This window comes from Cydia strobilella, chromosome 14 (genome assembly GCF_947568885.1).
Source record: "Cydia strobilella chromosome 14, ilCydStro3.1, whole genome shotgun sequence".
Lineage (NCBI taxonomy): Eukaryota > Metazoa > Arthropoda > Insecta > Lepidoptera > Tortricidae > Cydia > Cydia strobilella.
The window spans coordinates 11,302,343-11,314,679 of record NC_086054.1 but is presented as its reverse complement, the minus strand read 5'-3'; the positions used below and the strand labels follow the sequence as shown (position 1 = coordinate 11,314,679).

Genomic DNA, 12,337 nt, shown 5'->3' with positions numbered 1-12,337 from the left:
ATAATTCAGTCTTACTTTTCATATACGTTAATTGCTTCATCGTAATGAAAATATACCTACCTTTTACGACAACTTTAGGGTTAGGAACAATTTCCAAGATATTATCGTAAGGCTCATAAGAAATATCAGTCTCCACTGCTTTGAATCTTTTGCCAGTTTTATCTACCATCTTGTAAAACATAACTTTTACGTCTCCTTCTTCATCGACTTCACTTTTAGCAACGCCGAGGTAAGTGTAGTGTTTGTCTTTGACAGAAGACACTTTTATTAAAACATGGACTTATGGACTTAGAAGGATGAACATTTTCCTTTTCAATTAGCTGCATTTCGTTTATATTAGAAACCGATGGTCGGCTAATGCTTGCTAAAGGTTCGTCTTCAGAGTTAGAAGATGAGGAATAAACCGTATTATAAAATGATCTTCTAGGTACGGCAACGACATTAGAAATGTCATCAAGGACTGATTCCTCATCCAATTCAAACGAAAGAATATCTTCTCTAAGTGTATCAATGACAGGAACAGGAACAGGCTGATATGTTTTTGGATTCATGCAACGGCAAAAACCCCTTTCGCAAAAGCAACTGAGGTCTCTGTATTGAAGTTCACCGGGAGTGTCAGTAAAAACTTGATGTACTTGCATAGTACCCTGGAGCGGCACTAGGTTTTTAGGTAGTGCTTTTTCAACAATTTGAATGTCGCTTTCAGTCAGTAAGTACATTCGAACCTTGCTCAAGTCCTTCAAAGTGTAATAAAAAGCTTCAGCATCAGAAATATCGGAACCAGCAGCTACTTTTTCATCTGCGGTGCGTTTGAGGTAGCCACCAACGCCATCAGCAGCCCCTTTTCCGTGACCAGCTTCAAAGAAATTCCATGTAACGCGGATAAAATTGTATTCGCTGAATATTCTGTGACTTAAGAAATAAAAATTTTGCTTCTGCCGGTATTGAGTAGTTGGTCCATCGGAGAAAAAGTGAATTGTAGTTATATGACGGTTGTTGTGTTGGATGTAGGTGTGCCCAAATGGAGGCAGGGTTATGGGAATTATTCGCAGAAATGGTACAAAATGAATTTACAGTTGGCTTCTTATGTCCTTCAGGTTTTGTGTACATAACTCCTGTATGTAATGTTACTTGCTTTCTTGATCCGCCAAAATGGTGGGACTGCACCTCTTCAAAATGCTTACAGTTATAGTTTTCGCTAAAGTCGACATGCAGAACGACTTCGTTATTATTCAAGTTATCTATAGCATCCCGGCAACTTTTGTACTGTATTTTAATGTTGTAAATATGTTTCTTTAACTGTATCAAAGTTCGTTTTAAGTGTCCTATCAATTCTTCAACTGTTCCTTCAGCTATTTCCTTTACATTTTTAGTAACCTTTACTTTTTTGCCTGATTTTTCAATCATTTCCGATTTTCTTATCCAATGAGCCCATTTCACTAATCCGAGATTACCTGTTGTTTCCCTGAAAAGAATTTCTTTTGTCTTACAATCTTTACAATTGCCAGTCATACAAGCTTTGTTATATGTCGAGCATACTGTGCTAGCGATAAGTTTGTTCATGCTTGAGGTGGCAAGGACTCTTGTTTTGTGAAGAGTATCTATAATATACTGCGCATTTGTATGTGTCTTGCATAGGCAAGTCTCTCTTCCAGCAACTGAAGGCGGTTTTACGTAAAAAGGCCTATTTTTTATGAAATATGAATAAGAACATCTCAGTTCTGGGTTTTCTTTTTTGAATGACCGAAATAGGCCTTTCATCGTGTCCAGTAAAGTACGCTTCTGCAGTTTTATTTTTTTAAAGGTGACAGTTTCCCGTTTACCCGCCGTAGCTCTAGCTAGAAACATCATCACGGTCTAAAAAGCTTTTAATATTATCAACCAGATGCTTTTTCCCTAAAGGGTTATTCTGTCGTTTCATCACTTTCATCTGATCAATGCCCAAAGTCTCGCGTATAAGACTTATCTTCATTTTCGACTTGGCTATGCCTTCTCCTTGGAAAATTCGTTTTAAGGCTTTCTTCTCTCTCACTGACTTCAAACTTTTGTAATGGTCTTTGATTGCATTAGATAGCGTTGAATACTTGTTTTGGTAAAGCTTATTTACCTTTTTCGTGTCTTTGATTGTAGTTTTAGCTCGTTGGTATCTCTTTTTGTATTTATTGCACAGCCGTTTCATCTTTTCGAGTTCTTCCTGAATTTTCAAATTTTTTCTGTAAACTGCAGAGCGATCTCTTCGTATTTGTCTTCGGCCTCTAGATCTTGGTGAAACTGGAGTTCCTGACCGTGGGCTGGACGCCGGTGTAATGTTCATAATTTGTTGAGCACACTTTTGACGTTCTCGTCGTTTCTTGTTCGCAGTCTTCCATTTACGCTTGATATTTCTGTGTTCACGCTCTGTCATATCTTTTACAAGTTTTTTATTTGCGTGGTACCTTTCAAGATGTTTTTTTTTGGCTTCAGCATTTTTTATAGGGTCTGACTTTAATTTAAGCCTATAACGACGTTGCTTTTCTGCGTTCGTTAACGCCATTTGCAGAAGCTTCTTTCTGTGAAGAAAGAAAGAGTATTTTTGCATTTCGGTCTTAATAATGTATTTCTAACATTAAAATTAATAAAAAACACAACTGCGTTACTTTCACAACAACTGCGTTACTTTTTTCTAGTAACGCAGTGTAGCAGTTACGCAGTTGTAAATTTTTGACTGCGTTGTAAATATTCACTAAAAAAGAGTAACAAAATGCAAATATTCTAACACGGACAGAAACTAAACATGACTAACTGCATATTAAAATAATAATAATGTAACTATCGTCAGTACATACCTTTCGACAGCGGTAACTCAGCGGCCACGCAATAAACACACGCACCTCTCTCAACGACTGTGACGCGACTGCTCCGGCTAGCGGTCTCCCCCCCGCGCAGTTGCTATCACTCGTTCTAATAGTTACAATAAGTCGAAGCAAATGAAGTGAAATATAATGTAACACACTCACTTTAAGGTTTATTTTCATATAGCAACGCAAGGTAGTTACGATGTTGTTCTTTGTTGGGGACACAGACTAAATATTTTTTTATTCCATGAAATATTTAATGCAAAAAATATCTATTGGCGTTGTTATAAGGTTCAAATGTTACATTTTCATAAGGACATTTAAGATTCAACGCCACCTAGGAAATATTGGGAGATATAGCTAAGTACATCTTGACACAGTGCTCAAGGACAGCAATATTATGTACTAAGAACGACTGCGTTACCAAAAATTACAACGTTGTTACTGCAATTTTGAGATAAATAACTTATTTTTCCGGTCAGATCTTGTTTTCTGCGTTAGAAAATAATGTGTCGATATAAGTATACTTTTTGCGCAAAATTATACTTATATCGACACATCATAAAATTAATTATTCTTTCGGAGGGACCAGTTTTTAGGCATCAAAAAGTATTTTGGCCCACGTCACGTCTTTTTACACTTGGGTGGCTCAACTCGGATATGGTTTTTTTTTCGGAGATAAAATTACCTTGCAGTTCCCGTTATTGCATCATTTGTAGCATTGGGCTACAAAAAGAAGCCTTTCGCACTTTCGATATGGATTGCTTACGAATCGGGCAAGTAGCTTCAGTTGGCAATAAAAAATCACCCTTCGTCAGCTGGCATTGTCCATTCCTCCGTTGGTTAGCTGGTATAGAGGCGCCGAAAATAAATAATAGATAAATAAATAAAATACATAAAGGTTTATTAAAATAACCAAACTAACTAGTGTTTTCGCACATGATTCTCCACCATCAAGGTGGGTTTTCAGTTCTGGGACATATATATTTAGCAGTTGGGGATGATGATTGATGACAGTCAAATTTATTAGGAATCATTTACACGTCAAATTTTAAAAACTGTAGCTGTAGCTCCCTAATGTTGCTCCCCTACCTCTCCTACTAGGTAGATTTACTACTTAGGTTTAAAAAAAATCCTTGCTGAGAAGAACTGGCAAGAAACTCAATGAAATTATTACGAGCTGCTAGTATTTATATTGGTTCATGTCCAAATATGTATATAAAGTTATTGGTCCTTTCGACTGTGCTCTAACCGAGCACAATAACCGAGCATATAATAGCTCAAGCAAATGAAACTAGTAATTTGTTAGCCGAATGCTACGTTGATCATTAATTAAATTTATTTATTCAAATCTTATTTCTTTCAAGGCAAAAACTAATCTTCTGTGACGGTTTGAGGTGTTAGACGACTAATGCAGCCAAAGCTCCAAGTTTGGCTCTTCTGAAGCCGTTCCCGATGATATTTCCGCGTGAATAAATACATGGCTTTCGTCCACCTCGACTAAATCTCCCGGGCCCCCGATCTTAGAGTGGCCGTGAGCCTCCGCCACCTCACAGCCCTCCGGAAAGTAATGATAGATCTGTTAATGTCATATTTGTGCCGCCTGCGTCTGGATTTGCATCTTCGTGACTGTGTGCGCGTCACAGTCTAGCTGGTGACAGTAGTCCGATTTGTCTGGAGACAATTGCTCTCCATTTTCACGATGGACGTCTAAAAGGCGCTTATATAAAAGCGTGCTAGTGTAGTACGAGTACATAGACGCACTCACATTTTTAGCAAATACATGCGACCCAGCGTACACTGAGGCGTAATCTTCTCTGACTACGTCATTGAAACCAGCAGCATCTCGGTTCCGGGTGTATCACGAACAAGTCCATGTACAGAGGGTCGTTCATGAGTGGGGAAGCCGTCTTCGACAGATGATAAGGAGCTGGCAATCCGGGAGTGCCGTTTGTAACTGGCGCCGTAGGTTCGGGAGCAGACGGTGGTACTATTAGGCCGGGGCCCGCCGAGCTCCACCTCCACGTCTACGCTCATTAAAGCGGGGGGCATCAAGTGACGGAGCTGGGTGTTGATTGAAACGCCCTCGTCCCTATTGTGCAACTCCGCAGCCACTGTCTACCGTAGCCAGGAGCGTACCTAATAGCCTTGATTAGCGTCGTACATGTTGAATTTGAATTAATGCCTCTCCGAGGTCTTGAGTCTGTTAAGCAGAGCATTTCGCGATTAGAAAAATGGGTCTCCGCGGTTTTGCACCCTTTTTTATTTCTGAAAAGGCCAGGGAGCGTCTTCATGACGCTACCCTCACTTTTGTCAAATAATGTATTTCAGTTTTTAGTGGGTCCACTAATAAGTCCATGCGCCCGAAGTTCTTTTTCAATAACCTCATTATTATATCTGGCTGTGATGAGGTAGAGAGCAGATGTTGTACATCTGTATGATGTCTCCGCGTTGGCAGTTCCTCAGTCCTGCCATATACTCGAAGTAACGAAGCTGTATCGTTGAGTGGACTCCGTGTAGGCATTATAAAAGAGTAGCCACTCTTTCGGGTTGCCCGTGAAAGGCGTCAACTCATACGCATTGGTTTGGCGGCGTAGTTCTTACGGCGTCCCTTAACCATGACTGTCGACTCCATAGGCGGGATATTCTAAATCCCCGAATGAGCCACCGTAATGTAGCCTGCACAGGCAGGTCCCCGAGTGGGACACCAACACAACCAAATTAAGCCAACAAACCCAGTCTCCCTGACAAAGGCAGCTGCTAAAGCTCCTCCCAAGCAACACACAAGCAGGATAATGCAGTAAAATTATCATCTTATTCAAATTAAGATTGCATAAATTTTGTGTATAAGCGGTGGAAATTACCAAATTCGGAATAAAAAAATATGTGGGCCTGTATACCAATTTATGCTGAATAAGTTTTGTATAGTATCGGTTTTGCATATTAAAGCTGAATAATATTTATTTCTTACACAGTTAGTCAGACATTATTCAGCTTAAAGCATTTGTGGTTACTAAAAGCTGCATAATAGAGCCATTAGCAGCAATTAGCTGTGTATATTCTGCGTAGTGGGATATAAAGCAGACAATATTAAGAAAAATGTGATAGTGGTTACTAAATGCTGAAAAGAAGCGTCCGTGGAGACTTTTTACTGTATAAAAGCGGTTACAGTTTCTGTTTTAATGCTAGTTTTTGAATAATGGTTGACGCTATTACTGGAAGCTGTAAAGATATCCACATCTTATTTGTTATCCAGTAGCTACATATATGGGTTAATTATGGCTTTTATAGACATAACGTCTGAATAATAAATACTAGAAAAACACTTGTACCTAAGTTATAGCGATATTAGTACACATGTATTATCTTTTCTTGCTAAAAGCTGCAAAATGAACGCATTGAGACGTGTTATTCAAACTACTGCTTAACAACAAGTGCGCGGTGGCCATTTATTCCATAAATGCAATAAACGGGCTAAGAGCATGTCGGGCCATGCTCAGTGTAGGGTTCCGTAGTTACCTTTTCGTCACAATATGCTAAACTGGAGCTATTAGTTTAGAAGATTGTCAACAAAGGGATGAAATGATGCTTGGTGCCTTTCACCCGAGTTAAACAATCTTTTTTTTTCATATCGAATACGAGGAAACCAAAAAGACGAGGCAAATTTGCGTAATCAATAATTAAAATTTAAGTAATAGACGTATAGCCATGACTTTTTCCATAGAACACTTTCAATCGGAGACTTTGCATGTCTGGTCATAATAATCCATAACGAAAAACATTAAATTGCAATATCTGAAAAAAATACATATTTTAGGAAACTGCAGTAATTTTAAAATGATTTTTTAAATTAAGTATGAAAATCAGTGGGATTGTGTCTTACTTTTTAATTTTTTACTTTTTCGTTCTAAAACTGCCAATATTTAGTCAACGGCATTACTCATTCAGCCAACGAATGAACTGTTTTAGAGAAATTAAATATTAAATAAAAATTTAACGAGTAAAAACAAGCAATTTTATCTAAAATTTTACTTTATTTACATAAATAATGCCAAATAACTTCAATAACTGTGGCTGTACGTCTTTTTACTATGAAGGGGAGATTTTATGCGATAACTCAAAAACGGCTAAACTGATCAAGTTCGCTATAGTTTCCGTTTAATGTTTTTCTAAAGCTCTATTTCTAAGATTTTTACATATTTTTTGGACTCATGGCTCATAAGTCCAAAAATAGCGGGGGGGGGGACATTTTTTTTTTTGGAGCGATTATATCCGAAAATATTCAATTCAATATCAAAAAATGTTTGTTTAAGACCCCTATTCGTTTTGAAAGATCTATCCAACGATACCCCACACTATAGGGTTGAAAGGATTTTTTTATATAGATTTTATTGTACGACTGTCGGCTTAATATGATCATGCCAAATTGCAGCTTTATAGCACTAACGATCACGGAGCAAAGCCTCAGACATACAGACAGACAGACGGATGGACGGACATGGCAAAACTATAAAGGTTCCTAGTTGACTACGGAACCCTAAAAATCATGATCAAAACAGTGCCGTACCGACTTGTGTGATTTCTGTGATATTTATCATATAATAACTTAAATATTATATCGCGTTTATAATATTAGTAGGAAGTAGGATTTAAATGATTTAATATCGCCCGTGTTACATACCTACAATGTTTCTCATCAAACTAGTAATAGGATCAATGGATTTTACTATTTGTGTATAGAACCCTAATGGTCGTTAATATTGAGAAAACAATTTACTATTATACTGATGTTATTTAAAACTTGCTGTTCTAAAACCATCATTATCTAAAATGTAGCTCAGTAACGCGACTAATGTGAATGCTTATTCAGAAATTTAGCACAATAATATCTGTGGCAGCAGCTTATATTCAGCACGGTCGGACGCCATTACGGTTGCTCATAATCTAATCTCTACAATTCAATAAGAATTCAAAATTAACTAAAAACCAACGTTTATTCATTTATAAAACGAATTTTATCGTAGCATAACTTGTTAAAGTACATTTTTTATCACTAAAACACCTGAACACCGCAAAAAAATTACAAATTTAAAAGTGGACTAGTAAAATGTCTATATTTATTTTTAAACAGTGCATTATTTACGCGGCGCTTTAAAATTTTCATTGAAATATTTATATATATGTATTTACAGTAAAGTGGCATGCGTTATGAAATTGAAGTTATGTAAACATTAAATCTCCTCCTCATTTTGTGTTCACTTCAGAAACTATTATAAAACTTTGACACAAGTTCACAAATTAAAATGGAAGACAGAATAAAACATTGATTTAATCACACACATTTTCTGTATTTTAGAGATAATATCTGAATATATTTTCTGTAAAGATGTACTTATGAACCAAAAGCTGAATAACGTGTGAATAACTGTTTCATTGTATACAAAGCTGGATAACTTTGGTTTAAAAGCGGTATAGAAGCGTTTGACAGCCTCTATACAAGTGTTATTCAGATGATTCACCACTATGAACACACTTATACAGCTATTTTATTGCTGTTATTCAGTTGTAAGCTGTTTAATTTGTGCCCAAATCTTCTGTATAACGTCTGTAACAGCGCTGTTACAGACATTATTCAGCTAGCTTATTCAGCTTATAGTACGGCATGCATTATTATGCAAACAATATTCAGCTGCCTTGTGTTGCTTGGATCGTCATCGACCATCATAATGAAGCGTGCAAACTTATGGGCTACCAGCTGTTTAATAGCACATGTATTCCACGAGCCAGGCGCGTTACCTATCCTTAGGATACTTGGCCTCCACAGCATGCTCCTCAATACTCAATACTCAACCTGACCTGGAGACACGTGGCTCGGCGTCGCAACTGCCCCGGCCGTCGTGGAATGGTTCTCGTCGCTCTCCGTCGAGGACGCCAGCTCTGCAGCCAGCTGTGTGTGATGAGATATACCTGCTTCGGTAGGTTGGGTAAGCACGTGGTGCCGTGAAATGAAAAACACTGAATTTACTGAATTGGTATGTAATTCGTTCACGCACTTATCCTAGCTTATATCTACTCGTAAAACACATACTCTTCGCTTAACCTTCGGCCGCCGCGGCTTGATTATATGAAAATGAGAGAGAAGAGGCGGAGCTGGTATGTGACCGACCAGACTCCGCTGCGCGACCCGCGCGCGTACTCTCGAGTCGAGCTCCCGATATGAACAGAATGACATCGCTCAATCTCGGCGACTCGTGAACGAGAGTGAATGAATGAATGACTCGCTGCATTCGTTGCAGTTCAGCCTTAATAGTTTTAATTACAATGAGCTTCGGATACTAGCCGATTTGGCTCGAACAATGACCAAACCGTGCAAACTTTTTTGTAGCCCTGTCACCTAAAATCTAATTTGTATAACGGCTTCTGCTCCCGGGACATCAATATGTGGTACATTCAGTGTACATACGTGCTCGTTATCACGTCTCGTCCAGATAAATGATGTGTCTTACCATCTTCACGGTTTTCTTTTTCTAAAAGTTATCTCGGGAATTTATTGATCTTGGCATTTCCATAATAACTTTTCTGCAGTTCAATGTTTTATACTCAAAATCCACATTTTAAAGTATTATTATAAATTTATAATGTTAATGTTAACTTTATTTACTTCTCTTAGTATAGATTTAAAAAAAAATGTAATTCTGGAAGAGCGAGGTCTCCTGATACAGGTACTTCATACCTAATAGGAGGACTCGACCACTATGTATTTAGGGGAGATGCGGATAAGACGGGGACGCTAAGGTAAAGAAGTAAAAAAACAGGGTATTTAAAATAATATCTGAGTTATTTATTAATCAAACATTCATTACTTATTATAGTTCTATTTGGCACAGCTTTGGACTTGCTAACTAATCATACAAAATTAAAAAAAATTAAATTAACAAAAATGGCAAATACACCATCTTATCCCACATGTGGGGCAAGACGGGATACTAAAAAAGGGACAAGATAGGGACAAAGGTTAAGATGGGGACTTAATTCTCTTGACAGAAAATACATATCAAGACATCTTCCAAATCTTCGTCGTCGACTCCAGCACAAGCTGTGTGGGCCCATCGTCCACACTGCTGACACCCTACCCAGTTTTCCGACGATTTTAGGTAGGAATTATTTTTATCATTGCAATAAAAACAAATTGTATCTTCTTGTGTTTTTTTTCCTGTTCCCTTGCCTTTTCCTTTGCCTTTACCTTTACCTTTGGCCTTCTTAGTCGTGTTCTTATCAATAGCTGGTTTCTGAGGTCGTTTTCTTTCCTCTACTTCTTTTTTATACGGAGTGGAAGTGATGACGGCTGTTTTACCCCTTCGGTATTGTTTTCTTTTTTCACTAGTCTGAACAGCTGGTATGGCCATAATATCTCTAGGAGAGGCATAATTAAAACTCGAAGTGAGATCACGGCAAACTGCTCGAACAGGAGACCTCGAGAATGAAGGCCCAGGCTGTGGTTCAGTTTCAGGTTCAATAGCAAGTGGGGTTACTGGCTCAGCTTGGGGTGAAATAGGAATTGCAGGCTGGGTAGGCGTGGAGTAATCTTGTGAAGATATTAGACTGATTTCAGAACGTGTTTGCAGGTCAGGTTGAGCATTGCTTTCATTAGTCGGTGCTCGTTCTGCAGGAGTACCAGGACGTGTAGATAAACTGTTCTCAATAATAGCTTGTTGGCTATGATGTTGCTCGGTGGAAAGGGCCGAAAATGGTAAATTGGTGGCATTAGCTGTAGTAGGAGTGTCTTCATTAACTGGACGGTTGGTGGTTTCAGCTGGCAAAAAATCTACATCTGTAAAATTGTCTTGATTGTATGGCCATATACCACACTTCCTGAAGCCATTCAATGCCGTGTTCATAGTGGCTGCCTGCAGATATGCATGTCCAAAAATTTCACTGATTTGGAACGTAGAGATCACTCGGCCTGGGTGCGATCTTAACCAGTTGGTAGCAGCATGGTCGTAATAAGTGCTCAAAGGCCTCATAAATGTAACATCTGCAGGTTGCAGTCTGTGTGTACAGTGTGGAGGAAAACAAAGTATAATTACTCCATTTTGACGCGCTAAGTCTATAACTTCTAAATTTTGAGTGTGGCTCACATGACCGTCAAGAAGTAGCAGCACTTTATTTTCAAGAGTAGCTCCTGAGAATATAATAAATTGTTTGAACCAGATCGTAAATATTTCCGTGGTTATCCATCCTCGTGGGTTGCAGGCAGCAGTTGTCCCAGGTGGGGCATGATCTAATAGTTCAGCCTTCATGCGCTGTCGTGGGAATATCATGAGTGGTGGCATAAAGGTACCAGCTGCATTAAAGCAAATTTCCACTGTGACAGTCTGACCTCGCTCTACTGACGACAATGACCCGACTTGTTTTCTTCCCTTCACAGCTATTATTTTGCTCTTAGTTTTCGAAACAACAGATATACCAGTTTCGTCGCAGTTAAATATCCTGTCCGGTGTCAATTTATGTTGGTCGTATATGTCGCCAAGTAACTGGTAAAACTTTCCAACAGCAACTCTATTAAAACCCATTGCACGAGCTGCGGACGTAGCTTCTGGCTTACGAATAGATAAATTTGGATGGCGATCTAAGAAACCTCTAAGCCAGGTGTTACCAGCCATTTTTTTTTCATTGTTAAAGTTATGTCTTTTATTATTTCTAACGGCCAACTCATATGCCATCCGTCTGAGATCAAGAGTAGTTAAACCGAATAGCCGTTCTTCCATATGTTTTAAATATCCCGCTATTTCTGCCTCTTCTTCATCGCTAAATACTTTTTTTATAGGCCCTAATGGCTCGCCGAAAGTTACTTCCCTGCCTTGTTTTACTTTATTGACATAACGTTCTAAAGTGGTTTGCGGAACACCATAAATTGAAGCTGCTTTTCGAAATCCTGACTTTTTTGCCAATATATCTTCTACTGCTTTTTTCATAGCTTCTTTAGACCACTCCCCCCTAGTCGTCTTTTTTTTATAAATACGTACCATTGTACCATACCACTGTTACCTGTAAAACAAGAAATGGTTGCAATATCACAAGCAATATACCATAAACCTGTTGAAAGAGGCAAGATGGGGTAAGCCCCATCATGCCTCGCATAATTTGCCCCGTCTTGCCTTCGCCACCATTGTTTACCAAAAATATTAGTAAAAAAAAAACACACCAAACTTCAAGCATTTTGAGTTACGCCACACGATAATTAATACAATCACAAATGCGTTAAAAAATCCACGTTAATCAGGCACTATTACTTACGGTTTTATAACAAGTTATTGAGCTCCCAAATAATAGATCGATGAAATCGGTAAACACGTTTCAACCTGCACTGAACAAACGCACGCACTCTCACTCGGTGCCGACATCGGACTGATGGCCGCGCGGGAGGGGCGTCCCGTCGGCCATTACGATGCGTTAGTGTGACGTATAGTTTCGTCTATGTGTGGGTGGCCCCGTCTTACCTC

At 38.7% G+C, this 12,337-nt stretch overlaps 1 long non-coding RNA gene across 1 annotated transcript; it reads right to left on the bottom strand.

The window, feature by feature from the left end:
* Positions 1-2,108: 2,108 nt before the first annotated feature.
* On the bottom strand, positions 2,109-2,887 carry LOC134747193 (uncharacterized). The gene is made up of 2 exons (XR_010128300.1): positions 2,826-2,887; positions 2,109-2,549 (listed from the first exon to the last, which is right to left on the bottom strand). It is a non-coding gene; the product is annotated as an uncharacterized LOC134747193 (long non-coding RNA).
* Positions 2,888-12,337: the final 9,450 nt, after the last annotated feature.